This window comes from Oryx dammah, unplaced genomic scaffold (genome assembly GCF_014754425.2).
Source record: "Oryx dammah isolate SB20612 unplaced genomic scaffold, SCBI_Odam_1.1 HiC_scaffold_26, whole genome shotgun sequence".
Classification (NCBI taxonomy): domain Eukaryota; kingdom Metazoa; phylum Chordata; class Mammalia; order Artiodactyla; family Bovidae; genus Oryx; species Oryx dammah.
The window spans coordinates 12,255,774-12,275,568 of NW_024070210.1; the positions used below are offsets into that span (position 1 = coordinate 12,255,774).

A 19,795-nucleotide genomic window follows, 5' to 3' on the forward strand; every position below is an offset into this window, starting at 1 on the left:
TATGTAAAAGGTGATAAACATTAATTGCAGAGGGCTTTAAAAAATTAACTCTATTATTTTTCCTGCTAGGTGTGACAAAATACCAGTAAACCAGATGTTTCTGACTCCTTTCCAAACTAAATTTCAAAAAGAAGATACAGAAGACATAGAAAAAAAAATTCAGTTGAATGAATTTTGATCATAACAAGCAGCATTCACTATGACTAGTGGATTCAATGGTGTTTTTAAATTTACTTGTGTTTTAGCTTTTATAATTTATAAACCCAAGGGTCAGTAAGAATATATTAATTTAAAAATATTTAGGAAAAAAGAGGAAGAAAAATAAGGAAAACACTTACATCTCATACATTTCAAAGGTCTACTTTTAAAAACAAGTTTTAAAATCTGAATTTGGGAAAAAGTATGCAGACTTGGTAGCCAAAACAGCTATATCATTGTAGTTTTCACGGCTATATGTATGTTACCCATAGTGAGTAATTCCATATGCCATTCATCTCAAAGTTCAGAGGCCATTTGGCACCAGAGTTTCTTGTGTGTTTCCCAACTGATCATAGTCCAATCCTTGAAACTGTTTTAAAGCAACATGAGACAAGCATTCCTATATCTCTCGAATTTTCTAAAATTCCCCAGCATGGGTCTACATTTAGTTTACAGAGAATATTGGGTTGAATTATGTTGTTTGAAGAAGAAATGAGTTATGCAGCCTGTTCAGAAATAACAGAGTAAGCTGCTATGAGGCTAGAATTAGGAGTATATGTCATGTCTTATCCTTTTCTAAAGCTTTAAGCCACATTGTATGCTGAGGCATATAGAATTTAATTTGTCCTCTTTGAAAGGTCACTATTCTAGTTGCTCCAGTATGCTCAGTTTGTGTATTACATGTAGCATAACATTATTTTCCTTTTATGAATTTCTCAATTTTTAGGGGATAGGGGTCTGAAAAAGCCCTCCACATTCATCTGGAGATTTGAGGATTGTGGTATGGAAAGTTTATGTTTAATCCTACATGCACAACAATGTTTGCTCCTTATCATCCACAAATACCCTCAAAGCTTCTTAAAATTAGAAATGTGGATATAATGATTTACCCTTAATATCTCTCCATCTGTGAAACACTTAAATCATTTTCTTTCTGTAGATGATTACAAATATCACCACCATTCCCATTATTCTTTATTTGGAAAACTGAAGGTTACTCAGTAATTATTGTATAGAATCACCAAAAATGCAAATTAGCCTGTGACATTATTGTGGCCATTTATGAAATCTTACCCTATTCGGTCCTAAATATATAGTGGATTCTGCTATAGGAATAAATGCATAGTCTATCAGGAAATAATTTTGTCACTATAAAAAGAAGTAAAAAACTGATAACAGCAGCAACATATACATGGTACTTTACAGTCTACAAAAGATTTTTCAAATTCATTAGCTGGATGTTCACAAAAATAGTCCTATGGAATAGTTCATTGATTAACATTGTTTGGAAGTATAGACCCAAAGATCAGACTTAAATAATTGACACCCTCTTTAAGTCTCCACTTGGACCCTCCCACTTCCCAAATCCTGGCTTTACCATATACCAATCATAGTTTAGTATCATTCTATACTATACCAAGAATATAAAGTTGACTGCACTTCATTTTTATCACATCTTCTCATTAGAATGAAGCAGAAAAAAAAAAAAGAAGAAAAAGCCATAGTACACAAATCTAACATTTTTTCCAAGGTTAGTCTGGCTTTCTGACTATACATATAACTTTAGAAACTTTCTACACTGCTTATATTTTCAAGTACTGTCCTGTTCAGTACTTCTCAATATATAGAATACAAAGAGGAAGAGTATTTTAAAAGATAAAAACACAACTTCTTATATATTGTGGCTGAAAGGTCACCATGACTACATTTTTAAAATAAAGAATGATATATGATGACAATATTAGGTTAAGTAGATATAATGTATTATTTCAGTTATTTTTATTGCTTCTGTTGTTCTGAATTTAGGATGTCACTATGTTAGATAATTCTAACTTTATAGGTGAAATGGGCATAAAAGGTACAAAGTCCTTGGGTGCATGCGTGCGTGCTCAGTTGTGTCCAGCTCTCCGTGACCCTATGAACTGCCCATAAATATCCATCCAGTCCATAAATATCAATAACCTCAGATATGGAGATGACACCATCCTTATGGTAGAAAGCAAAGAGGAACTAAAGAGTCTCTTGATGAAAGTCAAAGAGGAGAGTGAAAAAGCTGGCTTAAAACTCAACATTCAAAACACTAGATCATGGCATACAGTCCCATCACTTCAAGGCAAATAGATGGAGAAACAATGGAAACGGTGACAGACTTTATTTTCTTGGGCTCCAAAATCACTGCAAATGGTGTCTGCAGCCATGAAATTAAAAGATCCTTGCTCCTTGGAAGGAAAGCTATGACCAACCTAGAGAGCCTATTAAAAAGCAGAGACATTACTTTGCCAACAAAGGTCCATGTAGTCAAAGCTATGGTTTTTTCAGTAGTCATGTATGGATGTGAGAAAGTGAAGTGAAAGTGAAGTTGCTCAGTCGTGTCCAACTCTTTGCGACCCCATAGACTGTAGCCTACCAGGCTCCTCCATCCATGGGATTTTCCAGGCAAGAGTACTGGAGTGGGGTGCCATTGCCTTCTCCAGAGGATCTTCCCGACCCAGGGACCAAACCCGTGTCTCCCACATTGTAGGCAGACGCTTTACCATCTGAGCCACCAGGGAAGTCTATGGATATGAGAGCTGGACCATAAAGAACGTTGAGTACCAAAGAATTGATGCTTTTGAACTGTGGTGTTGGAGAAGACTCTTGATAGTCCTTTGGACTGCAAGGAGATCAAACCATTCAATCCTAAAGGAAATCAACCCTGAATATTCATTGGGAATACTGATGTTGAAGCTGAAGCTATGATACTTTGGCCACCTGATGTGAAGAACTGACTCATTTGAAAAGACCCTGATGCTGGGAAAGATTGAAGGCAGGAGGAGAAGGGGATGATGGAGGTTGAGATGGTTGGATGGCATCACTGACTCGATGGACATGAGTTTGAGCAAGCTCCAGGAGTTGATGATGGACAGGGAAGCCTGGTGTGCTGCAGTCCATGGGGTCGCAAAGAGTTGGACACAACTGAGCGACTCAACTGACTGACTGAGGCTCCTTGGTCCATAGGATTTTTCTGTCAAGAATACTGGAGTGGGCTGACATTTTCTCCTCCAGGAGACCTTCCCAACCCAGGGATCAAACCCATGTCTCCTGTGTCTCATGCATTGGCAGGCAGATTCTTTACCACTGAGCCACTGATCCTTAACATATGGCTTATTTTACTATGTAGAAATAAATATTAAAATGTATTCTTGTACTGAATTTGCTCGTAAGGGTGACTAAAGACCCTGGATGCTCCCATGGTCTGATGCTGGCTTTAAAGGAAGTTAATTAATAGTTACAACCCTCTACTCTGGTAATCTGTTATTATTATCATTTTTTCTTCTTTAGTTAGCTTTGTTATCTTGCATGGTTTTTAAGACAAATAGATGCTCTCTGGTCATTTTCATATAAAATACCTTAGTGTCCCAGGGGAAACAGAATTATTTTGTTTTACATTTTCAAATTAAAAAGTTCATTTTGTTATTTTTAAATGTGGATTACAGATCACATTACAAAAACTTTTGGGGACCATCCCAGGAACCATAAGAAGCCTCCTTAATCCATTAAAGATTTTCACTTCTAAGCCATGCATTCCACATCACACGCCTTCCACCCCCTAGAAGGAGTCTAGCATTTCTGATTGCTGGTTTCTCACTGTGCTCAGTAATTTGCTAAGATCATGCTACAGTCATCAATAATCAGGACCATGTAAATTCTCTGCTTGCTAACAAAAGTGATTAATTCAACTGAGGGGGGAAAAATGCTGTGGTAGCATTTTGGCCATTTAACATTGAAGAATTTGCAAGCTGGCAAGCAGCTGAGTTGCTTTACTGAGTTCCAACCAACACATTGTTTAAGTAATGAAATCTCCATTCTGTGACCATTAGCCATGATTAGGTACATACACTACCTCTTCAAATAGTCAACAAGCATTACATGTTACTTAACCCACAACTTCTCGGAAAAGTACCCACAATGGGTCTGGCTCATAGTTTTCATAACTGGCTAGCTCTTTATTGGGATGGAGATGATGGTGATTTTGGCAGCTCCATATCCATACAGCATATTACTCATTTAGGGGATTACCAATAGGAATAGGATCAAGGTCCAATTTAAGATTAACGCTAGAAATAATAATATATACATACCTAGAAAGTCCTATGGGCAGAGGAGCCTGGTGGGCTACAGCCCATGGGGTCACAAGAGCCGGACCCAACTTAGTGACTAAACCACTACACACGTGTGTATACATTTGCATGTAGGTGTGTATACAAAGAAGGCAGGTTTTAGTTAGAAAATACAATAGACTATCTGGAATTTATTTTCTTTCCCCATCAAATAATTAAAGATACAGGGACTCCAGAAAAGCATTTATATATTATATCAGTTATATTTTATGTTTAAAAACAATGAATTCACTGTTCTGAAATAATTTTCAATTGGTGTTAAAATGGAACAAGTTTGGAAGCATCTCCAAAGGGAGACCTGAGAGAGTTGCATTTAAAGAGAACTTACCAGGAACTATGCTCTATATTTAATAATAACTTATATGGGAAAAGAATTTGAAAAAGTACACACACACTCACATATATGGGGTTTCCCCAGTGGCTCAACGGTAAAGAATCCGCCTGCAATGCAGGAGACTTGGGTTGATCCCTGGATTGGGAAGATCCCTTGAAGAAGGGCATGGCAACCCACTGCAGTGTTCTTGCCTGGGTAAATTCCATGGACAGAGGAGCCTGAGGGCTATAGTTCATAGGGTCGCAAAGAGTTAGACATGACTGAAGCAACCAAGCATGAGCATATACATATCTATGTAACCGCGTCACTTTGCTGTATACCTGAAATTAAGGCAACATTGTAAATCAACTATGTTTCAATCATCATAAATTAAAATTAAAAAGAGAACAAGATAATTTACTTGTGGAAAAGTGAAGCAGGTAGAATAATAAATTAAACGATAATATAATTCTTAGCATGGAAACCACCTGGTGGGTAAGCTAGGATAAGAAACTAGATGTCAGTTTCCTTGCCGGGGACTCTTTGAATGCTGCCTGAGAACTCAGTTTAAAATAGAATGGCACTGAGGTATGTCTACCTTTATTATATCAGGTTCCTATTCCTTATTTCTATTTTATTACTCTTTCATCAACCTTATTCCCATTTGTATTCTTTATTGTGAACTGGTAAATCCTTTTGAAAATAGGCTATCAGTGACACAAAATATATTATGCCAGTAGATGTTGTTATTGCTATTAAGTTAAAATTACCTTTAATTCATATCAATTATCCCACAGATAATAAAACTAAAATGGAAAGGCATTGAAAATGACAAATATCTCTTCGAGGCAATGAAGACTCAAGGATCTCATAATGACTGATGACGGGCAAAGCAAAGTTTCTCAGTTTCTTTTACATATTTAGTTTGTTCCACGGTTCCCCTTATGTACACTCCTGGCTGTTTTGGGGGGTGTTCATAATAATAGGGCCTTATAATTCCATAACTTCAAATGGTATTCAAATTGCTTTCTTTGGGAGTTTCTTATTTGATGTCTCTTTCTCCAGTACCCACTGAAGTGCTAACAGTAAATATTTTTATTACTGCTTTAATAGAAGGGTAAACAAAGGCTCAAAGAGATTAAATGACTTGATGTGGCATCACATGTTGGAACTGAGACAGAGCCAGATCCTCCCTATCTTGATTCTGCCCTCGTCTCCCTCCACAGGCCATCTTCCTCACCCAGGGGATGTAACTTCTGTAGAGAAATTCCTGGAGGCCAAGAGCTCCAAGAGGAGAAGGGGAGGGTAAATAACAGATGAAAAAAAAGTATGAAAAACAAAATCTCAGCATTACAGAAGGAGCCACAAGGGAATACAAGGTAAGGAATATAGATTTTAGAAATAGCCCTGCAATGTATTTATTTCATAGATGCTTTATTATTTCTATTTTGTGTACTCTGAAATTTTTGAAATAAACACCTAAATCGACAAGGAAGTCACCTTAAATAAAGCAAACCTGAAGGGACTGAACATTAAGAGAGAAATTTCATCTGTTTTAAAGAACATACTTCATCTTTGACAAAGAAATGATTCGATTTACTGCTCAGCTGAGAAACTGACAATACCGCCTGAGTCAAGTATATCATCAGGGAGATCCAAGCCCCATTTCTGAACGCTGGGCCACGTAAGGGCCCTCTCCATATGAGTTAATTTCTCTTTCTTAAAGAATGAGCAAAACCAACGGGCATGGAGCTAGAAAACACAGGGGCAACGTTTCAGAGCATATCCCTCAATTAGAGATAAAGTATACACTGCTCTATACGTTGAAATTGATCTAAAACTAAAGCTTCCAGGGATGCACTTAAATTTCCTTTTGCTTAAAAATATTTCCATAAGCTCATTGTTCTTTCTTTGGGGTAATTCTTTCTTTCACAGACCCTTGGTAGTGCTTTACAATGCTATTTATGATACTCATGTTAATCCTAACATTAATAATTATACTCACTGTAGGGATGAGTCATTTATCACGCATTATAGTATACAGTACACTATTTCGGATTCCTATACTTTTCACTTTAGGAACCGTTGCTGTATTGGTTTGTTAGGGCCTGCGTGACAATGGGAGTGGCCCTGGCCCTCACTGTGTCTTCACGCGCTCTGCTCTCTCTACTCAGGCGTCCTACTTTCTTCTTCTTATAAGGATACTGGCTATATCGGATTAGTGGAGTGAGTGAAGTTGCTCAGTCGTGTCCGACTCTTTGCGACCCCGTGGACACCAGGCTCCTCTGTCCATGGGATTTTCTAGGCAAGGGTACTGGAGTGGGGTGCCATTTCCTTCTCCAGGGAATCTTCCTGACCCAGGGATCGAACCCAGGGATAGACAGACGCTTTACCATCTGAGTCACCAGGGAAGTCGGATTAGAGCCCACCCTAATGACCTCATTTTCACTTAATTACCTCTTTAGAGACTCTATCTCCAATTACAGTTAAATTCTGAGGGGTTATGATGGGGGGGAGGGGGTATGACTTAAATATATAACTTTTGAGGGGACATAATTCAGCCCCTAAGGGTCACTATTCCAGTTTTAAAGATGAGAAATGCTATATAAAGAATGAGGTTAAAAAAAACTTTCCCCAAATCTAAAGAAATCAGGAATTTAATCCAGATCTATCTAACAACGAATATATCTCCCTTAAATTTACCTATGTAACTGCATGGGGATAGAGATAATGAGAGAGAGAAGAAAGACAATGTTTGCTAACATGTAGCAAAAAAATACACAGTAAGCAAGACAGAAACTCAATTCCCACACAATGGAAATGGCAGTAGAGGGCTGACTGTTCTGATCATTTTCTCTGAGTTACATAACAATGGTAATATGAAGTTGTTCTCTATCAAGTATATAAAAAGGTCAGACAGTAACCTACTCCTGATTAATTACATACCATGCTCATAAAACTCTAAATTATGAAGGGTGGACTCTATAATGAGCCTTATTTCAGAAATTAACTACAGCCAACTTAATTTAACTTTATAACCAAGCTAGTATCTCATATAGCAAAACAAAATAAGTAGTAGGAAATTGCACAGCATTTAGGTTTAAGAAAATAAATATTGTTTTATTGTAAAACAAAAAGAAAATCCAGACTCCTCTGTACCATGAGGTCCTGAAGGACAGGGTTGTTTAATTTTTCTTTCTATCAACACTGAATGCTCAGGAAATAAATGATGCTCAGTTAATCAATAAAACTTGGCTCATCTATACTTTCATATCTTCACACTGTCATTCATGCATCTGCCCATGAATCCATCTCAGCTTTTTGTCATTTCATCTCAGTGTAGAAATATTTTATAAATACTCATCAATTAGGGTTCACAACATCCCCTATGATGGAATAGCTTCCAATTTATAAAAGAAATCTAACTGTGAAGACATTTGAATGATTTTTCTTTGGTGAATTTTTGGCAGGCTCTGATAGGAAAATCACACCCACTTTTAGTCATACTGCTTTACGTTACCCTTCAATTCCTAAATTACACTGAAAACTGTTTTTAGTACCTATATTTCATATGTATACTTATATATATGGAAATACTTCTTAGATTTAACAAGAAAACACCCTAGAAAAGCAAAGTAACATATCTAACAATAGCAATGTTATCATTCTATTTTACAGAGCACTAAGTACAAAGATTTTATATACATTTGTCCTTAGGCAAAATATAAATGAATGAAAAGAAAAATAAAAATGATCATTTTATAATAACTCATCAGCCTTTTCCATAGCAGTTTTTTGGAAACTCATTCCTTCTGATGACATCTCATGGGATGTAGTTAGAATAAAAGGGGAGTTCGGAGTGCATGTATCTGCCTCCTTTTCCTTCTTTTATTCCACAGCTTTGAATGTTCTCTAATAAGAACAGCCAAGGGATTCTAGGTACTGAATATTCTGTGAGAAAGAAATACAGATGAAGAGTGATTGTTTGTTTCCAGTGCTTTGATTTAAATTCTTGATTATGTACTTCCTACTTTCAAGGGGTCAGGGACTATACACAGATGACTTCGGGGTATTTATAGTTCTAATTCATAAAACATTGTTTTCTCAAAAAAGTTGGCTAATGTTTTTAAAAGTAATGACTCAAGTGTCCATGAGATATATCTCAATCACAGAACTGATGTCAGAGTTAGGCAAAAGAAAGAAATTTCAGTTATTAAAATCCCTTCTCTATATCTATCACAATCACTTAAGATCATGTATCTATCATGATCACTTAAGATTGTGCCTAGTTGCCCAGTGATTAAGAAAGTGATAATACCATCCCTGCCCACTTATGGTAACCATCTAAAAGTGAAGGGATTCACCAACATTATTGTACCTGTAGGAGACTTTCATTTTTCTTTATGCCTAGCACATCTTCCTCATTCATCTTAAAAATTAAGCCCTTTCACATGGACATAACTATTTGCTCCCATACCAGTCATATGATTTGAATGGTAAGTGTCAAGCCCTTAACAGGTTCTGCCTTTTAGATACAGCTGATTAGCTACGGTATGGTAAATTAACACGAGTTAGACCAATCAGAGTCTATCACTGCATTTTTTTTTTTGGAACCTGGATCCAGAGAAGCACCCTTCAGTCCCTCCTTGATGATGAAGTTATGCCATAAGAAGCACACAGCTGCCACGGCCACATTTCCAACAATGGGAAAGAGGTTGTGAGAAAAGAAACACTGGCTCAAAAAGTGAAGGCAACCGTTGAGTCGGGAATTAGACAAAGAAAGAAAGTCGTATTGTTTGAGCACTTGATTTTGATGGTCCATATTTGTGAAGCTGTGCCTTGGTGTTTCTTATATGAAACTCTCAGCTGCTAGCTTCTTGAGTCTAAGCGAGTTCAAACTTGGTGGCTCAGTTGGTAAAGAATCTGCCTGCAATGCAGTAGACCTCCTGTAATGTAGAAGACCCGGGTTTGATACCTGGGTTGGGAATATCCCTTGGAGAAGGAAATGGCAACCCACTCCAGTATTCTTGTCTGGGAAATCCCATGGACAGAGGAGCCTGGCAGGTTACAGCCTTTGGGGTCGAAAAGAGTCAAATAGGACTTAGCAACTGAACCACAAACCACAGTTCAAATTTTGCTTCTTTTACAACTAGAAAAGTCCTGGATAGTAAAGAACTTTTGGTAACTATCTCAGTGCCAGGAACATGTAGGGGCACAATAAAAGACTTATAAATGAATTGGCAAAGAATGGTCAAGATGAGAAGCTGATACATTACCAAGGATTCTAAATATCACCTATCAAAGGAGCCCATTCAGTAACTCACATACATTTTAAGTTGGAACACTTGTAAAACTGATCATATTCTTGTTGACAAAGAAATCTTTAATGATTTCCATAATTAGGTTGTATAACTCAAAAACTCCAATGAATAGAATATTAGAATATTAATAAAAGAGACTGCTGCTGCTGCTAAGTCGCTTCAGTCATGTCCGACTCTGTGACCCCATAGACGCCAGCCCACCAGGTTCCCCTGTCCCAGGGATTCTCCAGGCAGGAACACTGGAGTGGGTTGCCATTTCCTTCTCCAATGCATGAAAGTGAAGTCGCTCAGTCGTGTCTGACTCTTAGCGACCCCATGAACTGCAGCCTACCAGGCTCCTCCGTCCATGGGATTTTCCAGGCAAGAGTTCTGGAGTGGGGTGCCATTGCCTTCTCCAATAAAAGGGACTGCTTTATATCAAGTCCTATAAGCTACAATAAAGCTTTACTCAGAAGAAAATGTCTTAGATAATAATAAGGAAATGAACAGAAATTAATTGAACTTTTAACTTAAGGCACTATTACAAAACCAAATAAAACTAATAGCTCAGGTGTGATGATTAATAAAAGTTGAAATTTGCCCAATGTATTTTAAAAATAACAGTTAAAAAGCCCAAAGCTTGCACTTTAAAATGTCAAAGAAAGTATAGAAGCCCCTGAAACACTAGAAACAAGAAAAACTCAAAGAGAAAAAGATAAAATAGCATAAATTACAAAGGGAATATAATCACAGCTCTAGAAAATGTTAAAAATACAAAAGACTATTTTGAACAACTTTAAAGAAAGACTTTAAAACCAGAGGAAATTAATCATTTCTAGGAAAAATAACTTGCCAAAGATTTCTAAGAAAAATTAGAAACACTCAGTACACTAAATGACCACAGAAACCTTTGGAAACGTGATTCAAGTCCTACTATTTAAAAGGTGAAGGTCTGGATGGTTTTATAGATAAGTTTTATCTAACTTTCAAAAAAAAGCTAATCCCCAAATTACTTAAATGATACCAGATCACAAGCAAAGTTAAATATCTCCCTCAATCAATTTACAAACATAACAAAATTTTAATATTGACATCTGCTAAATATACAGCATAAAAACAGAACAAAACATTTTAGACTAATTTCACTTATGAATATTGATTAAAATTTTTTCTGAATAAACTTCAGTGGTGAATTAAGAATAATATACCATTCAAAGAATATGAGAAATAATGTACTTCAACAAAAGATATCTATCAGCAAAATTCATTATGTCATCCTATTAAAGTAGAATTATAATTTTATCCCTGATTTTCAAAAAGGCTTGAAAAACTTCAGGAGTCATTTCTTCAAAAATTCTAACTAAAATAGGGATTGCAAAAGGTGTTCTAAATATTATAGAGATGATCGCTGAAACTCCAATACTTTGGCCACCTGATGCAAAGAACTGCCTCATTGGAAAAAACCCTGAAACTGAGAAAGACTGAAGGCAGGAGTAGTAGGGGATGACAGGATGAGCTGGTTGTTTGGCATCACTGACGTGATGAACATGAGTTTGAGTAGGCTCTGAGAGTTTGTGATCGACAGGGAAGCCTGGTGTGCTACAATCCATGGGGCTGCAAAGAGTTGGACATGACTGAGCAACTGAACTGAAACTGATCAAAAACAGACTGTAAAAAATTATATAGTTTTCTCCATTAAAATCAGGAAGATAGTGATGTTTATTATCACAACAAAAATGTATAAGTCCTCACTAAATAAAGTTGTAAAATATTGGGAAAGAATGTAATAATTTTTAAAAGATATGATTTAATATATTCCAAATAATGCTTAGAAGATATTGAACCAGTCAATTCTTAAGGAAATCAACCCTGAATATTCATTGGAAGGACTGATGCTGAAGCTGAAACTCCAATACTTTGGCCACCTGATGCAAAGAGCTGACTCAGTGAAGACCCTGATGCTGGGAAAGACTGAAAGCAGGAGGAGAAGGGGATGACAGAGGATGATATGGTTGGATGGCATCACCAACTCAATGGGCATGAGTCTGAGTAAACTCCGGGAGATGGTGAAAGACAAGGAAGCCTGGTGTGCTGCAATCCATGGGGTCACAGAGAATCAGACATGACTGACTGAACAACAAAAATAATGCTTCTAAAAACTTAAAAATTATGAGATCAATTGATAAGTTTATCCAACACAAATAAATACATAAATATCAATAGCTTGCCTCCCTTGCACAGATGATTAAACGATTTTTGACAAGGGTACAAAGATCACTCAAAGAGAAATGACAATCTTTTCATTAAATGATGCTGGGAAAACTAAATATCCAAATGCAAAAAAAGAAGTGGGTGTTTACTTTATACCATAAACAAAAGTTAATTCAAATCGAATCAAAGACCTAACAGTAAGAGCTAAAACTCTAAAATTCCTACAATAAAACACTAAGGAAAAAACCCATAACCTTGAATTTAGAAAGGAGTTTTTGGGTAGAACGCCAAAAGTACAGGCAACAAAAGAAAAAAATAGGTAAGTTGGACTTCAAAATTTTAAATGTTAAAGGACACTATCAACAGATTGAAAAGGTAACCTACAAAATGGGAGTAAATATTTGCAAAACATATATCTGATATGGGATCAATATCCAAAATGTATAAAGCATTCCTACAACTCAACAACACACAGCCCAGTTAAAATATGGGCAAAGGGCTTGAAGAGCGATTCCCTCTGCTCTTACTAGCTTGTTTTCCAGACCTATCTCTGCCGTCCTCAGCTCTTCAGCCCATATCCCCCACCAAAGAGATGGTCCTCTTTCTGTTTCCAAACTACACTGTGCTCTTCCACAGTTTTACTTGTGGCCTCCAAGTAGAATGACCTTTCCCCCATTTAAAATCAGATAAACAGTTCTGCAGCCCAAGACTCATTCTTCTCATTTTACTGTTATTTGATAGTATTTTTTCCAGTTTTATTGAGTTGACATATAATATTATATTAATTTCAGGTGTACAACTTGATGATCTCACTAATACGTGGAATCTGAAACAAAACAAAAAACAGATACGCCCAAGGTAAATATTTTAGCCTAATGAGATACTAGCTTGTCGACTAAGGTGTTTACCTTAGTTTTCTCTTTTTTAGTAACAGAAATACTTCAAGCATTATACCTACAATAAAGTACTTTCCACCAAACATTTGGTTTTCATTTTCTGAAACACTATTACTTAGTAAATATGTTAAAGTCACTCCAACACAGAATTAAAAAAAAAAAAGTTTTTAGAGCTTTAATTTTCTTTAATTAAATTTCTTTAATCTCTAAAAATTGTAGTGTTTAGAAAGTCTGAAGTGACTGTTTTGGTCAGTGGGGAAGCATGATCTAGTCTGTGACTGTGGAAAACAACAGGCTGCCGCGTGGAAGATGGAAAGAGACAAAAGCGTGTGCACGAGGATCTAGGAGGCACCACCACATGCAGGACGCAGAGACTCATGGGGGAGAAGTGAGAGGGCGCACTGCAGACACGAAGAACAAAGGACCTGGTGAGCCACGTGGCACTGGAGGAAGAAGAAAGGAAGGCATGGAGGCTGATTCAGAGTTTTCAAATTTTGGCACATGAAATTATCGGGGAAAAAAAAAAAAAGGAAGCATAATTTTAGTGCATGAAAGTGGTAAGCTTAATTTGGGGGTGACTGAGTCTTTCGTATTGGTTTAATGGTTCTGTTGGAACTCCACTACGATAAAGGATCAGTGCCTTAATTTTAAGCCCCAACTGAGACAATCCTATTGTGTCATAAAATGCACCCAGTTCAGTTCAGTTCAGTCGCTCAGTCATGTGTGACTCTGTGACCCCATGAATCGCAGCACGCCAGGCCTCTCTGTCCATCACCAACTCCTACAGTTCACTCAGACTCACGCCCATTGACTCAGTGATGCCATCCAGCCATCTCATCCTCTGTCGTCCCCTTCTCCTTCTGCCCCCAATCCCTCCCAGCATCAAAGTCTTTTCCAATGAGTCAACTCTTCGCATGACGTGGCCAAAGTACTGGAGTTTCAGCCTTAGCATCATTCCTTCCAAAGAAATCCCAGGGCTGATCTCCTCAGAATGGACTGGTTTGATCTCCTTGCAGTCCAAGGGACTCTCAAGAGTCTTCTCCAACACCACAGTTCAAAAGCATCAATTCTTCAGCACTCAGCCTTCTTCACAGTCCAACTCTCACATCCATACATGACCACAGGAAAAACCATAGCCTTGACTAGACGGACCTTAGTCGGCAAAGTAATGTCTCTCCTTTTGAATATGCTATCTAGGTTGATCATAACTCTTCTTCCAAGGAGTAAGCGTCTTTTAATTTCATGGCTGCAGTCACCAACTGCAGTGATTTTGGAGCCCCAAAAAATAAAGTCTGACACTGTTTCCACTGTTTCCCCATCTATTTCCCATGAAGTGATGGGACCGGATGCCATGATCTTCGTTTTCGGAATGTTGAGCTTTAAGCCAACTTTTTCACTCTCCCCTTTCACTTTCATCAAGAGGCTTTTTAGCTCCTCTTCACTTTCTGCCATGAGGGTGGTGTCATCTGCATATCTGAAGTTATTGATATTTCTCCCAGCAATCTTGATTCCAGCTTGTGTTTCTTCCAGTCCAGTGTTTCTCATGATGTACTCTGCATAGAAGTTAAATGAGCAGGGTGACAATATACAGCCTTGACACACTCCTTTTCCTATTTGGAACCAGTCTGTTGTTCCATGTCCAGTTCTAACTGTTGCTTCCTGACCTGCATACAGATTTCTCAAGAGGCAGGTCAGGTGGTCTGGTATTCCCATCTCTTTCAGAATTTTCCACAGTTTATTGTGATCCACACAGTCAAAGGCTTTGCAATAGTCAATAAAGCAGAAATGGATGTTTTTCTGGAACTCTCTTGCTTTTTCCATGATCCAGCGGATGTTGGCAATTTGATCTCTGGTTCCTCTGCCTTTTCTAAAACCAGCTTGAACATCAGGAAGTTCACAGTTCACGTATTGCTGAAGCCTGGCGTGGAGAATTTTGAGCATTCCTTTACTAGCATGTGAGATGAGTGCAATTGTGCGGTAGTTTGAGCATTCTTTGGCATTGCCTTTCTTTGGGATTGGAATGAAAACTGACCATTTCCAGTCCTGTGGCCACTGCTGAGTTTTCCAAATGTGCTGGCATATTGAGTGCAGCACTTTGACAGCATCATCTTTCAGGATTTGAAATAGCTCAACTGGAATGCCATCACCTCCACTAGCTTTGTTCGTAGTGATGCTTTCTAAGGCCCACTTGACTTCACATTCCAGGATGTCTGGCTCTAGATGAGTGATCACACCATTGTGATTATCCAGGTCGTGAAGATCTTTTTTGTATAGTTCTTCTGTGTATTCTTGCCACCTCTTCTTAATATCTTCTGCTTCTGTTAGGTCCAGACCATTTCTGTCCTTTATCGAGCCCATCTTTGCATGACATGTTCCCTTGGTATCTCTAATTTCTTGAAGACATCTCTAGTCTTTCCCATTCTGTTGTTTTCCTCTATTTCTTTGCATTGATCGCTGAAGAAGGCTTTCTTATCTCTTCTTGCTATTCTTTGGAACTCTGCATTCAGATGCTTATATCTTTCCTTTTCTCCTTTGCTTTTCACCTCTCTTCTTTTCACAGCTATTTGTAAGGCATCCTCAGACAGTCATTTTGCTTTTTTGCATTTCTTTTCCATGGGGATGGTCTTGATCCCTGTCTCCTGTAGAATGTCATGAACCTCATTCCATAGTTCATCAGGTACTCTATCTATCAGATCTAGGCCCTTAAATCTATTTCTCACTTCCACTGTATAATCATAAGGGATTTGATTGAGGTCATACCTGAATGGTCTGGCGGTTTTCCCTGTTTTCTTCAATTTAAATCTGAATTTGGTGATAAGGAGTTCATGATCTGAGTGACAGTCAGCTCCTGGTCTTGTTTTTGCTGACTCTATAGAGCTTCTCCATCTTTGGCTGCAAAGAATATAATCAGTCTGATTTCGGTGTTGACCATCTGGTGAGGTCCATGTGTAGTGTCTTCTCTTGTGTTGTTGGAAGAGGGTGTTTGCTATGAGTAGGGCATTTTCTTGGCAAAACTCTATTAGTCTTTGCCCTGCTTCATTCTGCATCCCAAGGCCAAATTTGCCTGTTACTGCAGGTGTTTCTTGACTTCTTACTTTTGCATTCCAGTCCCCTATCATGAAAAGGACATCTTTTTTAGGTGTTAGTTCTAAAAGGTCTTGTAGGTCTTCATAGAACCGTTCAACCTCAGCTTCTTCAGCATTACTGGATGGGGCATAGACTTGGATAACTGTGATATTGAATGGTTTGCCTTGGAGATGAACAGAGATCATTCTGTCATTTTTGAGATTGCATCCAAGTACTGCATTTTGGACTCTTTTGTTGACCATGATGGCTACTCCATTTCTTCTGAGGGATTCCTGCCTGCAGTAGTAGATATAATGGTCATCTGAGTTAAATTCACCCATTCCAGTCCATTTAGTTCACTGATTCCTAGAATGTCGATGTTCACTCTTGCCATCTCTTGTTTGACCACTTCCAATTTGCCTTGATTCATGGACCTGATATTCCAGGTTCCTATGCAATATCGCTATTTACAGCATCGGACCTTGCTTCTATCACCAGTCACATACACAACTGGGTATTGTTCTTGCTTTGGCTCCATCTCTTCATTCTTTCTAGAGTTATTTCTCCACTGATCTCCAGTAGCATATTGGGCACCTACTGACCTGCGGAGTTCCTCTTTCAGTATCCTATCATTTTGCCTTTCATACTGTTCATGGTGTTCTCAAGGCAAGAATACGGAAGTGGTTTGCCATTCCGTTCTCCAGTGGACCACATTCTGTCAGATCTCTCCACCATGACCTGCCCATCTTGGGTTGCCCCACAGGCATGGCTTGGGCAGCCGAGGGGAGCTACCCCACGTCTGAGGTCGGGGCGGCGGCCGAGAGGAGCCACCCTGCGTCCGAGGCCAGGGGTGGTGCCCGAGGCCAGGGACGGAGGCCAGGAGGAGAAACCCCACATCCAAGGAGTGGTGGCTGCGTGGGCGCAGGAGGGCCTAGAGGAGCCATCCCACGTTGAAGGTCAGAAAGGGTGGTGGTGAGGAGATACCTGTCATCCAAGGTAAGGAGCAGCAGCTGCGCTTTGCTGGAGCAGCTGTGAAGAGATACCCCACACCCAAGGTAAGAGAAACCCAAGAAAGATGGTAGGTGTTGCAAGAGGGCATCAGAGGGCAGACACACTGAAATCATACTCACAGAAAACTAGTAAATCTAATCATACTAGGACCACAGCCTTGTCTAACTCAATGAAAATGCACCCAGACACTGCTTAACAATCTCCTAAGTACATATGGGGAAATAGTGTCAGACTTTTTTTTTGGGCTCCAAAATCACTGCAGATGGTGACTGCAGCCATGAAATTAAAAGACACTTACTCTTTGGAATAAAAGTTATGACCAACCCAGATAGTATATTCAAAAGTAGAGACATTACTTTGCCAACAAAGGTTCCATCTAGTCAAGGCTATGGGTTTTCCAGTGGTCATGTAAGGATGTGAGAGTTGGACTGTGAAGAAAGCTGAGCGCTGAAGAATTGATGCTTTTGAACTGTGGTGTTGGAGAAGACTCTTGAGAGTCCCTTGGACTGCAAGGAGATCCAACCAGTCCATCCTAAAGGAGATCAGTTCTGGGTGTTCATTGGAAGGACTGATACTGAAGCTGAAACGCCAATACTTCGGCCACCTGATGCGAAGAGCTAACTCATTGGAAAAGACCCTGATGCTGGGAGGGATTGGGGGCAGGAGGAGAAGGGGACAACAGAGGATGAGATGGCTGGATGGCATCACGGACTCAATGGACGTGAGTTTGGGTAAACTTCGGGAGCTGGTGATGGACAGGGAGGCCTGGTGTGCTGTGATTCATGGGGTCGCAAAGAGTCAGACACGAATAAGCAACTGAACTGCACTGAAGTGCATATTATTTGGCATTTGGAAGGCCTGAAAGATTATGCAAATTGATTTGATAAAGGATACCACTGAACATGGACTTCCCTTATAGTTCAGTCAGTAAAGATCTGCCTGAAATACAGGAGACCCTGGTTCAATTCCTGGGTTGGGAAGATTCCCTGGAGAAGGAAATAGCAGCCCACTCCAATATTCTTGCCTGGAGAATCCCATGGACAGAGGAGCCTGTTGGGCTATAGTCCATGGGGTCACAAGAGTCATTCACGACTTAGCCACTAAACCACCTTTAAACCACCACCTTGAACATATGACTATTTGCCTTTCTCTCTGGTTTCCATCTATAAGAAAACATAGTTTGCATACAGTTGTAATCATAGTGTTTACATAATTTGCATCTTTTTTTCTATTATAATATGTGAACTGCTGTCTATATTACTATGCTTTTCAGTTAAATGGTTGCATAATATTCCAGGAGGTGATGGGATGTAACTTAGCATTCCTTTCCTGTTGAGCTCTTAGGTTTTTAATTTATCTGTTGGTGTAACTGGGCAGGGGGGGACCACATAATTTGATATAATAATTGGCTCTGCTTCTCCAAGTATATAAGCTCCTAACCTTTAATATACTTTACCCTCTTCAAAGCCTCAACTTAGACTTCTGTTTTTCTCCATTCATCACTTTTAGCAAGACAACTGCCCTTTGCAACTATTCAATGGCTCTCATCTTTCCTACCAAATTAAATACATTTTAAGCATTTTCTCCCTTTAAGTCTCTCTTTAACATCTCCCCATTCTTTGGAAGTGTGCCTATTCCCCAGGTTCTCATGATAAAAACAATGTTTGCATTTATTCTTTGCTTTGGATCTCATGGGAGGTGGCTTCACTATTCCTACTTAAAAATGTTGCCCTTTAGTCATCATGCCCTGGAGTGAAGCACCTTCCACACCTGTTCTGGCCTTACGCTTTTATTCACAAAGCCAGGCACCAAGTCTGTAGAAACTAATTTCCCAGGCCCTCTTCTTAGTTCTAATATGATAACTTTAGCATTGATTCAACAGTGCAGATATGACATTCTGCAAATAAACAGCAGTCACTTCCATCAAAGCTTGAAGATTTGTTATGATGGATATAGTCAGACATTCCACCTCTTTTTAGAAAATGCAATTTTATGGAAAAATACAAGATAATTGGTCTTTAGCTCTTGTAATAAACTTAGATAGCACCTGCCATATTTAAATTAATACAGTGCTTCTCCCTGTTAGATCAAGCCTCCTGATTAAGTCAATCATATGAAAAGATGTGGCATTGCTCGTGTGCACTAAGATTTTTTTTTTTTTTCAGTGTGGGTATTTTTTTGAATGATGTGATATTTGCCCATCTACTAAGTAAAGGAAATTGAAAGTTCTTTATTCAGCCATATATCCTGTCTGTCCTTATCTTTCAGCCTCAGCCTTTGCCTCACGTTGTGTCACATAGGTGGTAGGTTTTATTGGGCACTGGAAGATTCTCCAAAGCAATGACCTAGTATTTGCAGCCTCCATGTGAACACTGGGTCTGCTGCCCAGAGATCACATGCACATCACTCTCGAGGATTTATTCACTTCCTCATTGTCCCCATTTCCTCTGACTTTAGCTGCCATGGTACAGATCAAGAAACTCAGAGAACAGCTTTGCTTCTTTTAATCTCTCTTAAACCAGCAGCAAGAACGAATCGGACTCACATGGCTGGAGCAGCAGAATGTAAAGTGCCAAGGCTGGCATTTCAATCAGCCCTCCCACTTCCAGAGGAAGCCTGGATAACGAGGAGTGAAGAGGC

The 19,795-nt window shown here is 38.8% G+C and overlaps 1 protein-coding gene across 3 annotated transcripts in view; it reads right to left on the minus strand.

Moving 5' to 3' along the window:
• NRXN3 (neurexin 3) overlaps positions 1-19,795 on the minus strand; it is a 621,447-nt gene that overhangs the window by 423,984 nt on the left and 177,668 nt on the right. The gene's annotated exons all lie outside the window — the stretch shown is intronic.